Source organism: Alexandromys fortis, unplaced genomic scaffold (assembly GCF_014885135.2).
Source record: "Alexandromys fortis isolate MF-2015 unplaced genomic scaffold, M_Fortis_MF-2015_v1.1 scaffold_39, whole genome shotgun sequence".
Classification (NCBI taxonomy): Eukaryota; Metazoa; Chordata; class Mammalia; order Rodentia; family Cricetidae; genus Alexandromys; species Alexandromys fortis.
Genome location: NW_026067918.1, coordinates 8,498,542 through 8,513,927, shown reverse-complemented (window position 1 = coordinate 8,513,927; position 15,386 = coordinate 8,498,542). Strand labels below are relative to the sequence as shown.

Sequence of the window (15,386 nt, the reverse complement as noted above, 5' to 3'; positions counted from 1 at the left end):
TTATTGGGCTGAAGTCCAGGTCTCTTTATAATTCTTTTAATAAATCCTCGAGTTTACCCACATTTCAGCTCCTCTGAGGCTTTTCCCCAAAGACTGTTCTCCTCTCTGGCTATCCCAGGGGAGTGAGCTGCAGAGTGGTGACGTCGTCTCTGTGTTCTAGAAGGCAGGAATGTGGGGCAAACAGGCTAAGACCTTTACTCAGGGTCACAGGGCTTGGGTTGAAAATAAACCCCGACCGAGCCCATCATTCATCTCCCTCTTCACGGTGGGAGAGATCAGGAGTTGATCTCTTTTGTGTCTGGGTTTACAGGGGAAGGGCCATGCTATTTAGGGAACAGGTGCCTACCACACCCACCCCCAGTAATCCCAGCCATTTAAATCTGCCATTCCAGCCCAAAGGCTACAAAGGAAAGGCCAGGCTTATCTTGAAGGTACAGGACACTACCGTGCTTTCTTCATCCTTGGTAAACAGCTAGGCCAGTCCAGCGAGGCAGAAGAGCCTCTTCAGCAAAGATGACATTCTGTGGGTGCCAAAGTAACTGAGATTTAGTTGACAGTGTCCACCCCAGTGCCCACCAGGGTAGGGTCGGTGCCCTGGAGAGATTGGAGAGATTGCAATAGCATTGGCTGTTGCATAGCTCCAGGACTAACTAGGAATGACTAAAATTTTTGTGGAATGTTTTAAGAACTTAATGGCAGGAGAAATGACAGCCTGTGTTGACAGTGGGGACTCTGATATAAGTCACACTGGTATCATCTGGTGGTCATGAATTCATTGTTTTTAATTTTTTGTTATTGCTTTTTGTTTCTTTGGTATTTTGGCTTTTCAAGACAGGGCTTATCTGTAGCTTTGGAGCCTGCCCTGGAACTAGCTCTTGTAGCCCAGGCTGGCCTCAAATTCACAGAGATCCATCTGCCTCTGCCTCCTGAGCGCTAGGATTAAAGGCGTGTGCCACCACTGCCCAGCTATGAATTCATTGTAAAAAGAGACCATGCATTAACACCAGAATGAGATTTGTGAGGTCAGATTTGAAGATCCATTCATTTTTTATTGTCTGTGTGTAGGGCTTTTACTGTTTGTGTGTATATGCACCATGTGAGTTCCTGGTGCCCAGGGAGGCCAGAAGAGGGTGCTAGAGCCCCTAGGTCTGGAGTTACCAATAGTCATGAATGACATGCAGGTGCTTGGATCCAAACTCAAGTCTTCTACAAGAGTACTGCTGACTGCTAGCCCGGTAGTGGTGGCACACATCTTTGATCCCAGCTCTTGGAAGGCAGAGACAGGCAGATCTCTGAGTTTGAGGCCAGCCTGGTCTACAGAGTGAGTTCCAGGACAGTCAGGGCTACACAGAGAAACCCTGTCTCAAAAAAAAAAAAAAAAAAAACAAACCAAATGAAGTGCTTTTAAGCCTGGAGTCATCTCTCCAGCCTCAGTGCAGTTAGTTTTTGATAGATCCTTTTATATATATACTATCAAAAGTAAACCTGAGCAAGGTGTGGTGGCACACATCTTAGTTCTAGAGGTAGGGAGGCAGAGGGATGTGGATCTCTGTGAGTTCAGGTCCTGCTTGGTGTGCATATTGAGTTCCAGACCATCCAGGGCTACAAAGTAAAAAAAAAAATTAAGCAAAGAAAAGAGCGAATTAGAATAGGGGGAAGGAAAGTCACTGAACAAAACATTCACAGCCAACACTTTTTGTTGATGTTGTTTTGTTTTCTATTCAGCATTACAACCTTGGTTGCTGGGCATAGCTCCTAATTCCTGAATTAAGATGATGCGTGTATGCGGGCTGCTGATGCGGCTCAGTGGGTAGGATGCTAGCAGACACACAGCCCTCCATCTGAGCACCAGCACTGCATACATGACGTTTGGAGATGCAGGCCTGTAATCCCAGCTCTCAGGGAGGTAGCGGAAACCCAGTGTTCAAGGTGGTCCCAGGTGCTGGGATTAAAGGCCTGAGCCCCACTGCCCAGTTAAAATCCTACAGCTTTTTAACACCAAGTGCTTTGGCCAGCCATCTTGCTAGACTATATGTGGTTAACATTTTTCCCACTTTCATGTGTGTGCTGGGCATGTGTGTGTGCAAATTTTGTGCATGTGTGGATGTGGTGCACGTGGAGGCCAAATGCTGATGTCAGGAATCGTCACCATTGATTGACCTTCTGCCTTATTCACGAGGGAGGCAAAGTCTTTCCATCAACCAGGATCCAGCCCAGCAGTGGGGAAGTGCCACTAGCCATATCGCTCTGGGGACTCCCTGGCTCCCCCTTGGTGATGCAGGATTATAGGCAGGCCCACCTGGCATTCACATGGATTCAAGGGATCTGAATTCTGGTCATTCTTCTGCAGCAAGCAGTTAACTGCTTAGCCATTTCCCAGTCCCAAACGTTTGAGGTTAATTTTAGAACATTATGCAGGGCTGGAGAGATGGCTCAGCAGTTAAGAGCACTGACTGCTCTCTCAGAGGACCTGGGTTGGGTAGCTAGCACCCACACTGTGGCTCACAAATGTCTGTAACTTGAGTCCCCAGGGAAACAGGTGACCTCTTCTGGCCTCTGTGGGCACTGCACACACATGCTGGACGAACAGACATGCAGGCAAAATACCCATGCACATCAAGTTTAAAATAATACTAATTAAAATAAAAGCAAGAACATTATGAATACAAGCTTGGGAAAGGAAGACAGAAGACTCTCTCTGGCATTTTATTCTCATGCCAACGGAATTACCATGATTGGCTTTTGTTTTGTTTTGTTGAGATAGGGTCTTACTGTGTAGCCTGGGCCTGCCTAAAACTTACTAGGGAAACCAAACTGGCTTCTGGAACTCACGAAGATCTTCCTGCCTCTGCCGCTCGAGTGCTGGGATTTAAAGGACTGCCCACTACTCCTGGCTTGGCTTTACTAAAACTGTTTAAACTCAAGTATGAGTCCCCTTATGCTTTACCCTGGACAGAGCCCGCTAACCTGGAACCCTGCTCGCTTCAGCATCTGGGGTCTGTTCTTCTAAGACAGCTTCTCTCCCCAGGCTGCTGGGCGAGGATGTGTGTGTGCCTGCACGCACGCGTGCAGAGAGAGGTTTATCTGAAAGCCAGACCAGGGGGTGGCTCAGCCCTCGCCTGCTATGTGCCTGTTCCAATGCCCTAGAATAGCAAAGTTTATCAAGGATATTCTTATAAAGTGTCCCCCTGACAGTGTGAACAAGCTACGTGAGGGAAGACAGGTTTATTTAAAGATGAGTTCTAGATTCCTGCCTGGGTTGTCACTATAAAAAGTTGGCATAATTGATGACCGTTGATAAAATGCCTTTTCTATCTTGGGGTAGCCGGGGCTTTGTGCGGCGTATGACGGACGGTCAGCTGTTACTCCACCTGGCTTTCCCCAGCCTCCTCTCGAATTGCAGGCTGCCTGGTTAGTTTTTTATTGTAGTTTTATCCTTTCTTCTTGTGTCCATAGAGAAACAAACAGTAAGGCAGGGAGAGGGCTTGCCCTAGGGGTCCCTGTGAGTCCCAGAACTTTGCTCGGAGCCCAAGAATTTTCTTTGCCCTTAAACCAGACACAGAACTTTCAGGTCTCTTGGTGATGTCTTCTAGCTAAGTCCATACGGTCCCCTGGCCATTGAATATGACTTACAATGTGTTCCCCTGAGAGGGTCCTTGCTCAGGATTTAGTTATGGGGGAATGAGAGGCCCCATCCTTATATAGATTGTGGCATCCAACATAAAAAGCATATGCCCCAGGTTTGTCATCAAGCAAAGGTCATACATACATACATGAAATAATGTGTTTCATAATTTTAATGCTGGTTTTTTTTTTTTTTTTTTGGCTATTCTTTCAAGACAGGACCTCACTATGTAGCTCTGGCTGTCCTGAAACTCATTATGTAGACCAGGCTGGCCTCTAACTCACAGAGACCGAATGCCTCTGCCTTCCAAGTGCTGGGTTTAGTCATGCACCACTATAGCTGGTTTTAAAAGTCTTTCTTAGGGGCTGGGGAGATGGCTCAGAGGCTAAGGACACTGACTGTTCTTCCAGTGGTCCTGAGTTCAATTCCCAGCAACCACATGGTGGCTCACAATCATCTAAAATGAGATCTGGTGCCCTCTTCTGGCATGCAGGCATACATGGAGGCAGAACACTGTATTGTATATGTAATAAATAAAATCTTTTTAAAAAAAAAGTCTTTCTTAGTTTTGTTTTTCTTTTGAGATCTTATTAGCTTAGTTTATGTATATGAGTATTCTATCTGCATGTATGCCAAATGGAGAAAGAGGACATCAGATCCCACTCTAGATGGTTGTGAACTGCCATATGGTTGCTGGGCATCGAACTCAGTACCTCTGAAAGAGCAGCCTTTTTGGGGGGAGGGTATTCAGGACAGGGTTTTCTCAATTTGTAGGTCAGACTGGCCTCAACTTCAGAGATCTGCCTGCCTCTGCCTCCTGAGAGCTGGAATTAATGGTGTGTGGCATCACTGCCCAGCTAAATATTTTATTTTTTGTGTGTATGAATGTTTTGCCTACATGTATGTACATATACCACATGTCTACCTGGTACCCAAGGAGGCCAGGAGGGCATCAGAGCCACTAGAACTTGAGCTGCAAATAGTTGTTAGAGCCATGTAGGTTGGGAATCAAATCCAGGTCCTCTGCATAAACAAATGTCCTAACCATGAGACAATATCGCCAGTGCTCCCCCCCACCCCACAGGGTAGAAAAAGAGAAGGAATCTGGGAGGTGGTGGCACATGCCTTTAATTCCAACAATTGGGATGCAGAGGCAGGTGGATCTCTGTGAGTTCGAGGCCAGCCTGATCTACAGAGTGAGTTCCAGGACAGTCAGGAATGTTACACAGAGAAACCCTGTCTTAAATAAATAAATAAATAAATAAATAAATAAATAAATAAATAAGGAAAGACCGAAAGAAGAGGAAGAAGAGAAGAGAACAGACTCCTACAGGTTATATATTCTGATACAGGTTAAAGTCTAAACTGTCACACACATACAGGAAGACACAAAGACACTGATGAATAAATATATATATATATTTTTTTGGTTTTTCGAGACAGGGTTTCTCTGTAGCTTTGGTGCCTGTCCTGGAACTAGCTCTTGTAGACCAGGCTGGCCTCAAACTCACAGAGATCTGCCTACCTCTGCCTCCCGAGTGCTGGGATTAAAGGCGTGCACCACCACCGCCTGGCATAAATGGAATTTTTTAACGAGGCAGGGTTTCTCTGTGTAACAGGCCTGGCAGTCCTGAAACTTGCTCTTGAAGACCAGGCTGGCCTCGAACTCACAGAGATCCACCTGCCTCTGCCTCCTGAGTGCTGGGATTAAAGGCATGTGCCACCACCACCGCCCAACCTTGGAATTTTACATGTACCGTTTATTTTGGAATAACTAATGCATGCAACTAAGTATTTTAAAAATATAAAGAGTTGAAGAGTAGAAGATTAACCAGGCAGTGGTGGTGCATGCCTTTATTCCAGCACTCGGGAGGCAGAAGCACCAGTCTACTTCAGAGAAGATAATGAGCATCAAGGAAATGCCACATGGAGTTTACTTTCTTCGTGGCAAAAGTAAACAACTGGGCAAGAAAATGACCTTGCCTCAACTACTGACAGTATGCTGTCCTAAGTGGAGAAGCAGGACACAGAAGAAAGTGACTGCCAAACATTATCAAGACAAGGAGGAATAGCCCTTCAGAATATCCAGCTTCACAGAAAAGCCTGTCAGATAATCTAGGCCTGTAGGCCAAAGATGGATGCCCCAACATTGCAGAGAAACTTTGGGTGACTGTCCAGGCAGTCAGCTGCTTCTGTCATTTCTCACAGTTTTTGGAAGTTGCTTGCTTGCACTTCTGCTTACTCAGCTAACATTAATTCCTTCTTGGGTCTCTAAGGAAGTTGAAGACTGGATAGTTATAGTTTTCCTTGGTGGCCAGATGCAAAAAGCAAGTTATGTAGAAAGTAAATTAGTCCAAAACTTTGGACTCACCAAGATGGGATAGATATGGAGTATTTGTCTCTGAATTTGTCAAATGCAAATGGACTAGACATTGTTGATATAATTATTGCCTGTATGTATGTATATATATATAGTTATTGTATTTATTATATATAGTTTTTCTTATATTAATTATAACTTATTTTAAAATTTTAGACAAAAATATCTTAAATTCCATATTCTGTAGATTTCTGAAGTATTTGAAAATGACCTATCTAAAATATATCTTTGTTTGACATTGAAAACCTACCTAATGTGACTACAAGTTTGATTATAATAGGTGATTAACTACTCACCTGCATTTCCTTATTATTGTAAGCAGTAATAATAACTTTCAAGGGCTAGAAATTTGCATTACATTGTTAAATGAGCTGTATGGGTACAATACCTTGAACAAGAGTAGAAATGCATGTACAGTATGTTCTAACAAAGTTCATCTCAAATTTGTATCAATATATAAATTTTTTATACAATATACAAAAACCCAATCCAGGTGCTAGAGAGATGACTCAGAGGTTAAGAGCATTGCCTGCTATTCCAAAGGTCCTGAGTTCAATTCCCAGCAACCACATGGTGGCTCACAACCGTCTGTAATGGGGTCTGGTACCCTCTTCTGGCCTTCAGGCATACAGACAGAATATTGTATACATAATAAATAAACAAACAAACAAATAAATATTTTTTTAAAAATAAATAAAAAACAACAACAAAAACAAAACAAAACAAAAACTCAATCCAATGTAAAACATTTAAAACTAGCCATTACTTTTAAAAAGTAGATTCAAGCTGGGTGGTGGTGGCGCACGCCTTTAATCTCAGATCTTGGGTGGCAGAGGCAGGTGGATCTCTGTGAGTTCGAGGCTAGCCTAGTCTACTTGAGTCAGTTCCAGGACAGGCTCCAAAGCTACAGAGAAACCCTGTCACAAACAAACAAACAAACAGACAGACAAATTAATTAAATAAAAATAAAAGGTTCAATAATCTACCTTTTTAGCTTATCAATATTGTTCTCTCCCATCCCTGTCCCTTGCCTCCTAATCTCTCTCTTTCCTGGGGCCACTAAGACAAACTTCTTACATATTCTTCCAGAAATTCTCATTAATGTTTAAAAAAAATCATTCTATTTCAAAAGTTGGAAACTCCCAAACTGTCCACTGTAGCGTGAGGCAATTTTACAACGCTCTTAATGAAAACCAGGGGTCAACTTCATAAGGCTAAGTATGGAAAGATTACCTACAAATCAAATTATCATCCAACACATTTTAATAACTAAGTAGTTAAATATGACCGTGAATCAAAAATGACCCCAGATTGCGAAAGGCTAATAACATTAGTCCCACAGCTTAGCGGGCCATCCCAGCCACACGTGATGACCTTGGACATTTCATGGGGCTGCCACACGGCACCTACACACACTTTATTACAGGCTTTAAACAAACTGTAGAGTTTTGTGGTCTTCCAGTCGCAAATGTTTAATTTTCCATTTCCATCTCCTGAAATCACACAGCTCATGTCTGCCTGACAAGCGTAGCCTGCTACCAGATGACCTTACAATTTTTTTCCTTACTTCTGAATCTGAATCTGTTCCATGCTCCAGAACTAAGATTTGGGTATCTGTTGACTGGCAAGCTAGCCATTTCCATTTGGAGACAAATCACTGCAGGCACTGAGTGCACACTTGGCTCTGCTGTGTACTTAAAACCCACAGGGATATCCCATCCCCAAACTCTAAGGCTCTTATCATCAGATGAACTCACAAATCTTCAGTTCTCATCAACAAAAACAACGGTGTTGACAGCTCCCTAATGCCGGTAGTATTCCTGAACAATCTCTCCACTGCACAATCTTTCCGCCAAACGTCCCAGCCACAAAGAGATTTTGCTTGTCTTCATCGGGATTGAACCCGACACAACAGGGTGCTTTTCGGTTTGTAAACCTTGGCTTACCCTGTCCGTCTCTGTGTCCCAGAGCTTCAGGTACCTGTCACAGGCTGCACTGAGGACCTGTGTCCCTGCAGTGTTGACACGGATTCCCTCACAGCTTTACTGTGACCAATCAATGTGTTCAGACAGCGCCGGTCTCCATAAACTTCCCATAGCTTAACTTTACAGTCCATGGAACAAGACAGCAAAAGAAAGACAAGTCCAGAAAGAGGAAACAGCCTGACCACACTGACACCTTTGTGTGTCCAGACCACACGGGAATTTGGTTTTGGGGAAGACAACATTTTCAGGTGGCCCAGATGACTGTAGATTAACACCGACATCCTGAGGTGTGTGCACGCAGGACCCGCCTTGAGCACCATACATTTCTTCAACGTGTAAGATTGTCTTCTCCTCCACAGGTCTCTCCTCTTCCTGTTTGCCTTTTTACTGCCTCTTTGCTGTGATTTCATCCAACTACTTTTGTTCTTCTTCTGAACGTTTGGCTATATCTTTTTCATCCACAAATTTTGCCCATGGTCCCAAGAAACCATCAATAGCCGGGTGGTGGTAGCGCATGCCTTTAATCCCAGCACTTGGGAGGCAGAGACCGGCGGATCTCTGTGAGTTCTAGGCCAGCCTGGTCTACAGGAGCTAGTGCCAGGACAGGCTCCAAAGCTACAGAGAAACCCTGCCTCAAAAAACTAAAAAAAAAAAAAAAAAGAAAGAAAAAAGAAACCATCAATATTAGAAGCATCATTTTGTTTGAATTTTTCCTCTTTTCTGTTTTCTTTTGACCAGTTTCAAATACAAATGTCCATCTTTGCTGTTCAAACATGAAGTCGTTGACATGAGCCGCTCTGGATATCCAGAAAGCTTATTTCTGGAGCAGCCATAGGAGCAATCTCAAAGGTAGGATTATATTAAATTTCTTTAACAGGATGGTCAAGGTGAACTCCAGTCTCCAAATCTTCCTCAACTGCCACCTCCAGAGCCCAGTCACCGCCACTGTCTGAGAGGGCTTGGCTGAAGGCGATTTGGTCAAGTGCATGAGAGAGCCGGCGGCTGGCGGCCGACACTGACTGCCCTCACTGTCGGAGTCCGATTCAGACCCTGAACCCAAACCATACGAAGCAGCTAGAGCTGCAATCACAGCGGACATGACTGCAACAGATGCCCTCTGCTGTGGTCAGGCCAGGGCGGACGAAGCAGCGAGTCCCAGCACCTCATTGGGTGCCAGATGTAGCGCAAATTCTAACTGGTCTTAAGCTCAGAGAAGCAGGGCAGCCAGCCACTAGTTCTTACCTCTACAGAATCCTCAGATCCAATGGCTGAGAACTCCTATCTTTGCAATCCTCAGAATGAATGGGCTTGAGATCCTGTCTCCACCTCCCTAGTGCTGGGATTAAAGGTGTGAGCCACCACTGCCTGGCTTCTAAGGTTAACTAACGGCTAGCTCTGCCCTCTAATCTTCAGGCAAGCTTTATTTACTAGAGCATAAATAAAATATCACCACATCTTTTAGTATATCAGACTGCATCCATCCGTCAACAGAGTTCATCAAATGAACCCCATAAATCTGACAATGTGTTTCATGAAATCTCTGTGATTATTGAAAAACAGATGACTTCCACTTGGGGACAGGTCATAGTATAACACATTAAATGACTGAGTTAAAAAGTCAGCTGGGCAGTGGAAGCACAGACCTTTAATCGCAGCACTCGGGAGGGAGAGGAGGGTGGATCTCTGAGTTCAAGGCCAGCCTGGTCTACAGAGTAAGTTCCAGGACAGTCAGGGCTGCACAGAGAAACCCTGTCTCGAAAAACAAAATAAAACAAAAAAAAATCAACTTTCATAGGAAATTCCTTTTGAAGAGCACTGGATTGGAGTGTTGTCACAAGCTGGGCCTGGAGGTGCAGTCCTGTTATCTCAGTTGTTTGGGTAGCTGAACCAGGAGGGTCTCAAGTTCAAGGCTAGCTTGGGTGGCACAGTGGATTCTAGGTTAGCTGGGGGCAACCTAAGGAGATGTGGCCTCAAAAGTCAAAAGTAAAAGGAGATTTGGAGTTATAACTCTGTGGGAGGGTACTTGTCCACCATACCCAAGGCAATGGGTTCTACTCCCAGTACCAGAAAAGCAAAGATACAAACAAAATGCCTTGCTAAGCCTGTGGCGGAGTGGTCTGATAATAAAAGCAGCTGTCTGTGCCCTCCTATCGGACCCTGAGTACAGGGAGTATTTTGACAGCATGTTTACTTCTCTATGGCCTGTGCCAGACGGGGTGAAATCTTTCTGGCTATAATAAGACACGTGGGCTCAGAAAAGCAATATGATTCAGAAGCAGGAACCACAACTCCCGGAGCAAAGATCCCCTCTTGGGGAGTCTGCTGGCTTCATCTTTCACGAAGGGTGTCAGGGAGGGGCTAAGCCAGGCTTGCAGATCTGAACTCTGGATGGTGGCTCATGCCCGACATTCTCCGCTCTCGCCAAGCCCACATTGTCTGCATTCCCCTTGCTTTAGGTTCTCTTCTTGCCTCTTGGACACAGATACTTGAGGTCACATAGCTTCTCCTTCAGCTGCTGGGGTCTCAAGGAGAGGGTAGAGGGAACACTAACTTATATAAAAACCCAAGGGCCCCTTCCTATATTCTCCCTTGGCTGTTGGGGTGTATCTCTGTGGGACAGAATGTGTTTCGCTGAGGGTTTTGTTTTGTTTGTTTGTGTGTGTGCGTGTTTGTGCGTGTTTGTGCGTGTGCACACGTGTGAGTACAAGCACCCGCAGCATATGTGGAAAGGTCAAAGGACAACTTGGGTGAGTCGGTTTTCTTTCTACCATGATAGGTATCGACCTCAGCCTGCCAATCAGATTTGCTGGAAAGTCCCATTGCTAAATGAACCATCTTGCTAGCCTCAAAATGAGATCTTGCGTTAGATGGGCTTGGTGAACTTAGCCCAGTTTCAGTCCTAAGGGCACCTGTTTATGGAACAAACAGGGCTATTTGCCGTCATGCTGTTAATAGGCCAACTGCCTGTGTGTTTATATAGGGAGCTAAGGGAGCTGACATGTCCCCAGTGTCCTGCCAAACAAACAGACCTAATCACCCCAACTGAAAGCGAGTCTGCAACCTCAGAAACACAGTCCAGCATTCAACAAGCATATTTTTAAAAAGGGAGAGAGGTAGAGAGGCATGACACACGCATGCACACACAAAGATTGTGCACACACACATACACACACTAATAATTAATGAAAACATTCCAACAAAAGGAAATCCCACTTGGAGCTTTCCTGAACACACTAAGCTAGAACATGTCTAGTTCCCAACAAGGACACTCTAGAATGTGTGTGTGCGCACGCGTGTGTGTAGGTCAGAAGTTAATGTTAAATGCCCGTTTATTTTTCTTTTTTAAAATATATTTATTTTTATTGTATGTATGTTTATTTTCTTTTTGTGTACATCGGTATTTTTTTAATTAATTTTTTTATTAAAGAATTACACCTCCTCCCCTCCTCCCACTTCCCTCCTCATCCCCCCTCCCCCACTCCAGTCCTAAGAGCAGTCAGGATTCCCTGCCCTGTGAGAAGTCCAAGGTCCTCCCACCTCCATCCAGGTCTAGGAAGGTGAGCATCCAAACAGACTAGGCTCCCCCAAAGCCAGTACATGCAGCAGGATCAAAACTCAGTGCCATTGTCCTTGACTTCTCAGTCAGCCCTCATTGTCCACCACGTTCAGAGAGTCCGGTTTGATCACATGCTCCATCAGTCCCAGTCCAGCTGGCCTTGGTGAGTTCCCATTAGATCAGCCCCACCATCTGAGTGGGTGCGCACACCCCTCGCAGTCCTGACTTCCTTGCTCATGTTCTCCGTTCTCCCTCCTTCTGCTCCTCATTTGGTACATTGGTGTTTTGACATGGGTGTCGGGTCCCCTGCAACTGGAGTCACAGTAGTTGTGAGCTGTCATGTGGGTGCTGGGAACTGAACCTGCATCCTCTGGAAGAGTAGTCAGTCCTCTTAACCACTGAGCCATCTCTCCAGTCCTAATTGCCCTTTTTCTTTTTTTTGGGGGGGGGGAGGGAGAGGGTTTTCAAGACAGGCTTTCTCTGTTTAACAACCCTACCTGTTCTGGAACTAGCTCATATAGACCAGGCTGGCCTCAAACTCACAGAATCCTCCTACCTCTGCCTCCCGAGTGCTGGTATTAAAGGTGTGTGCCACCACTGCCCGGCATAATTGCCTTTTTTCAATTGTTCTTTACCTTCTTTTTTGAGACAGGGTCTCTCACTGAACCCGAAGTCGACAATTTGGCTAGACTAGTTAAGCAGCCAACCCTGAGCGCTTCCTCTCTCTGCCTCTCCAGATGTGAGAAGACAGATGTGCAGTTCAGTGCCTGGATTTTTTTAAATATTTATTTATTTATTATGTATATAATATTCTTTCTACATGTATGCCTGCAGGCCAGAAGAGGGCACCAGATCTCATTACAGATGGTTGTGAGCCACCATGTGGTTGCTGGGAATTGAACTCAGGACCTTTGGAAGAGCAGACAATACTCTTAACCACTGAGCCATCTCTCCAGCCCCAGTGCCTGGATTTTTATATGTGATCCGAATGTAGGTCCTCTTGTTTGGGTGGCAGGCTCTTTTACTAACCGAGTCATCTCCCCAAACCCACTTTCCCCCTTTAACACCAAAGACAATCCCATCCAGTTCTTTCTTCTTCCGCTGATGGTCATGTCTAACTTCTCTCTCTGATCCTTGAGGTCCAGACTGATGAACCTTTTATGTCTACAGTATCAGGGATGACCCCCTCACAGCCCACTCCTTCCTTCTTTCCTTCATTCCTTTCTCTCTTCAGAATCTTATGTATTCTAGATCAGTGTTCTACCACAGAGTTATATCTTATAGCATATATATTACACACACACACACACACTCATGAACACACATTAGAGTCTCACTGGGGCTGGAGAGATGACTCAGGGGCTAAGAGGACTTGTTGCTCTTGCAGAGGACCTGGGTTCAACTTTCAGCCTCCACATAATGGTTCACAACCATCTGTAATTCCAGTTCCAGGGGATCCAATGCCTTCTTCGGACCTCTGCAGACACTAAGCAAGCAGGAGACACTCTACAGACATACATGCAGGCAAAACACTCACACATAAAATAAAATGAATAAATCTATTAAATCTCATTTTATGTCCCAGGCCAACCTCAAAGACAACAATCCTCCTATTGGCAGCATCCTGAGTGATGGGACTTCAGGTGCATGGCACCGTGCCTGCTTCCTTATAGAATCAGCTACTATTTTTTTGTTTTGTTTTGTTTTGCTTCTTTAGGCAGACTAGATGTGAAAGTTATTACTGAGAATGACTTGGCGGCATTGTAGGACGCAGCACAGTGGAAGCCCTCAGCAGCTCAGAACCGCCACTTGTCCAGGGGATCGCGATTAGGGACATATTTCAGCCCACCGCTGTCAGGGATGGATTGCTTCTCAGCTCCCAAGTCCTCAGTTCATCTACACTTGATGAAACCCCACTTCTTTGAGATGTGGATCTTCTGACGGCCAAGGAACTTGAACTCTCAAACTTGTGTTCCTTATTCCACAGGTTGATACAGATGGACATGGTGACCTGGCCTAGTCACTGTGCCCTGGAGCTTCCCAGAAACATGCTGAATACCTGTCTAGAATCTACACTGGGGACAGCATTGTGATCAGAGGTTGGAACATCTACCAGAAAGCTGTCTCCAAAGTCCCTTAGGACAGCTGAGATAGGCAAGAGACGGCCAACGCTACCAACGGGGCTGCTGTGTGTAGCCTCTGCACACCAGGTCCCCATGAAGACAAGAACCTGGTGGACTCGTTGGCTGCGGGCATAGTCTGTACCTGTCACATCTCTTTCACCTTCCGTGTATGGAAGCTGCTTGTCCAGTGCATCTCTCTGTGTGTACATAAACACAGCTATATAAAGCGGACGCTCTTCCCCATCTGACACACATAAATATAAGGGTAAGTAACGCTGTCCCCTCTGGTTGCCAGGCAGTTCTGGTATTTATATTGATTTTAGCTCACGATGCTTACAGAGATTTAATTATCGTAAGAATCTAATGTTCATGTTAATTTGGGAGAGGATGGGGATTTGGTGTCTCGGGCAGAGCCAAACATTTGAGACCTGGTTGATCTGTAGCTCCAGAAAAGCTGCCAGCAAAACTTGGGAGCTTACTGTTTCACCCTTGCAACTTGAGGCAGAGCGGAAAAGGGGTCCCTGCATTTCCGAAGGCTTTTCACACATCTGACATATCAGCTAGGGGAAAACGGAAGGATTTTTTTCTTTCTTTCTTTCTTCCTTCCTTCCTTCCTTCCTTCCTTCCTTCCTTCCTTCCTTTCTTTCTTTCTTTCTTTCTTTCTTTCTTTCTTTCTTTCTTTCTTTCTTGGTTTTTCGAGACAGGGTTTCTCTGTAGCTTTGGNTGCTTTTGGCCCTAGATGGGTTGATTTCCATGTTTACATCAAATCACAAGTAAGCAAATATGCTCAGAACAATTTCAACGTGAAAGCCAGTAGCATAGACCTATGGCCAGTGGTGCAGACCCAGACCCTGCAATCAGCATGCCCCAAAAGGTGGATAATTTGTTTCTGTCCAAGAACAGACAGATGCGTGAGTGGATGGAGCCTGAAGCTCAGTACTTCAGTATGTGAATAAAAGCGAGGCATGGTGGCGTAAGCACGTAATCCCATCACTTGGAAAGTTGAGGCAGACGGATCGTGAGTTTGAGGTTAACTTGGGTTATAATATCCTTTAAAAGAGGGCTGGAGAGATGGCTCAGAGGGTAAGAGCACTGGCTGCTCTTCCAGAGGTCCCGAGTTCAATTCCCAGCAACCACATGATGGCTCACAACCTCCTTGCCAGCAGTCCATTGTATGCTTAATAAATAAATCTTTAAAAAAAAAAAAGTCTGGAGGACAGACAGCCGGGTGGTGGTGGCACATGCCTTTAATCCTAGTGCTTAGGAGGCAGAGACAGACAGATCTCTGTGAATTCAAGGCCAGCCTGGTCTATAAAGCGGAGTTCTAGGGAGAGAAACCCTGTCTTGAAAAAGAAGTACAAACAAACACCCCCTCCATACAGAAACTTTGCTGCTGGTTCCTTCTCTCCTCGCTTGCGTATTAGCACATGAAGGGTTACAGGCAAGCGCAACGGTCTCGACATTCTAGCTGTCAGTTCAAGCCTTTGGCTCTATTTTCTACGCCACACAGCCAATAAACCATGTCTGTTACCACCAGAGCGATGGTTTCCCTTACATCACGTAGCCTTTTCCCTCTGTGGTCAAGCTGCTCAGGCAGACATTGGTCCCTGGGAAAGCCTGGTTCAGATTGTTCATTTACCTCCAGATCCTGACTGATAATTTCCTCCAGGTCGTGACCTTGTTGTAATAACAAAGATGTCATTTTTTTTTAAAGTGA

The 15,386-nt window shown here is 45.1% G+C and overlaps 1 non-coding gene and 1 pseudogene across 1 annotated transcript; both read right to left on the bottom strand.

Annotated features, from left to right (window-relative positions):
• Positions 1–7,540: 7,540 nt before the first annotated feature.
• LOC126500492 (pre-mRNA-processing factor 17-like) lies at positions 7,541–9,089 on the bottom strand (annotated as a pseudogene).
• Positions 9,090–13,664: 4,575 nt separating this feature from the next.
• Positions 13,665–13,798, bottom strand: LOC126500557 (small nucleolar RNA SNORA70). The gene has a single exon (XR_007591373.1). It is a non-coding gene; the product is annotated as a small nucleolar RNA SNORA70 (small nucleolar RNA).
• Positions 13,799–15,386: the final 1,588 nt, after the last annotated feature.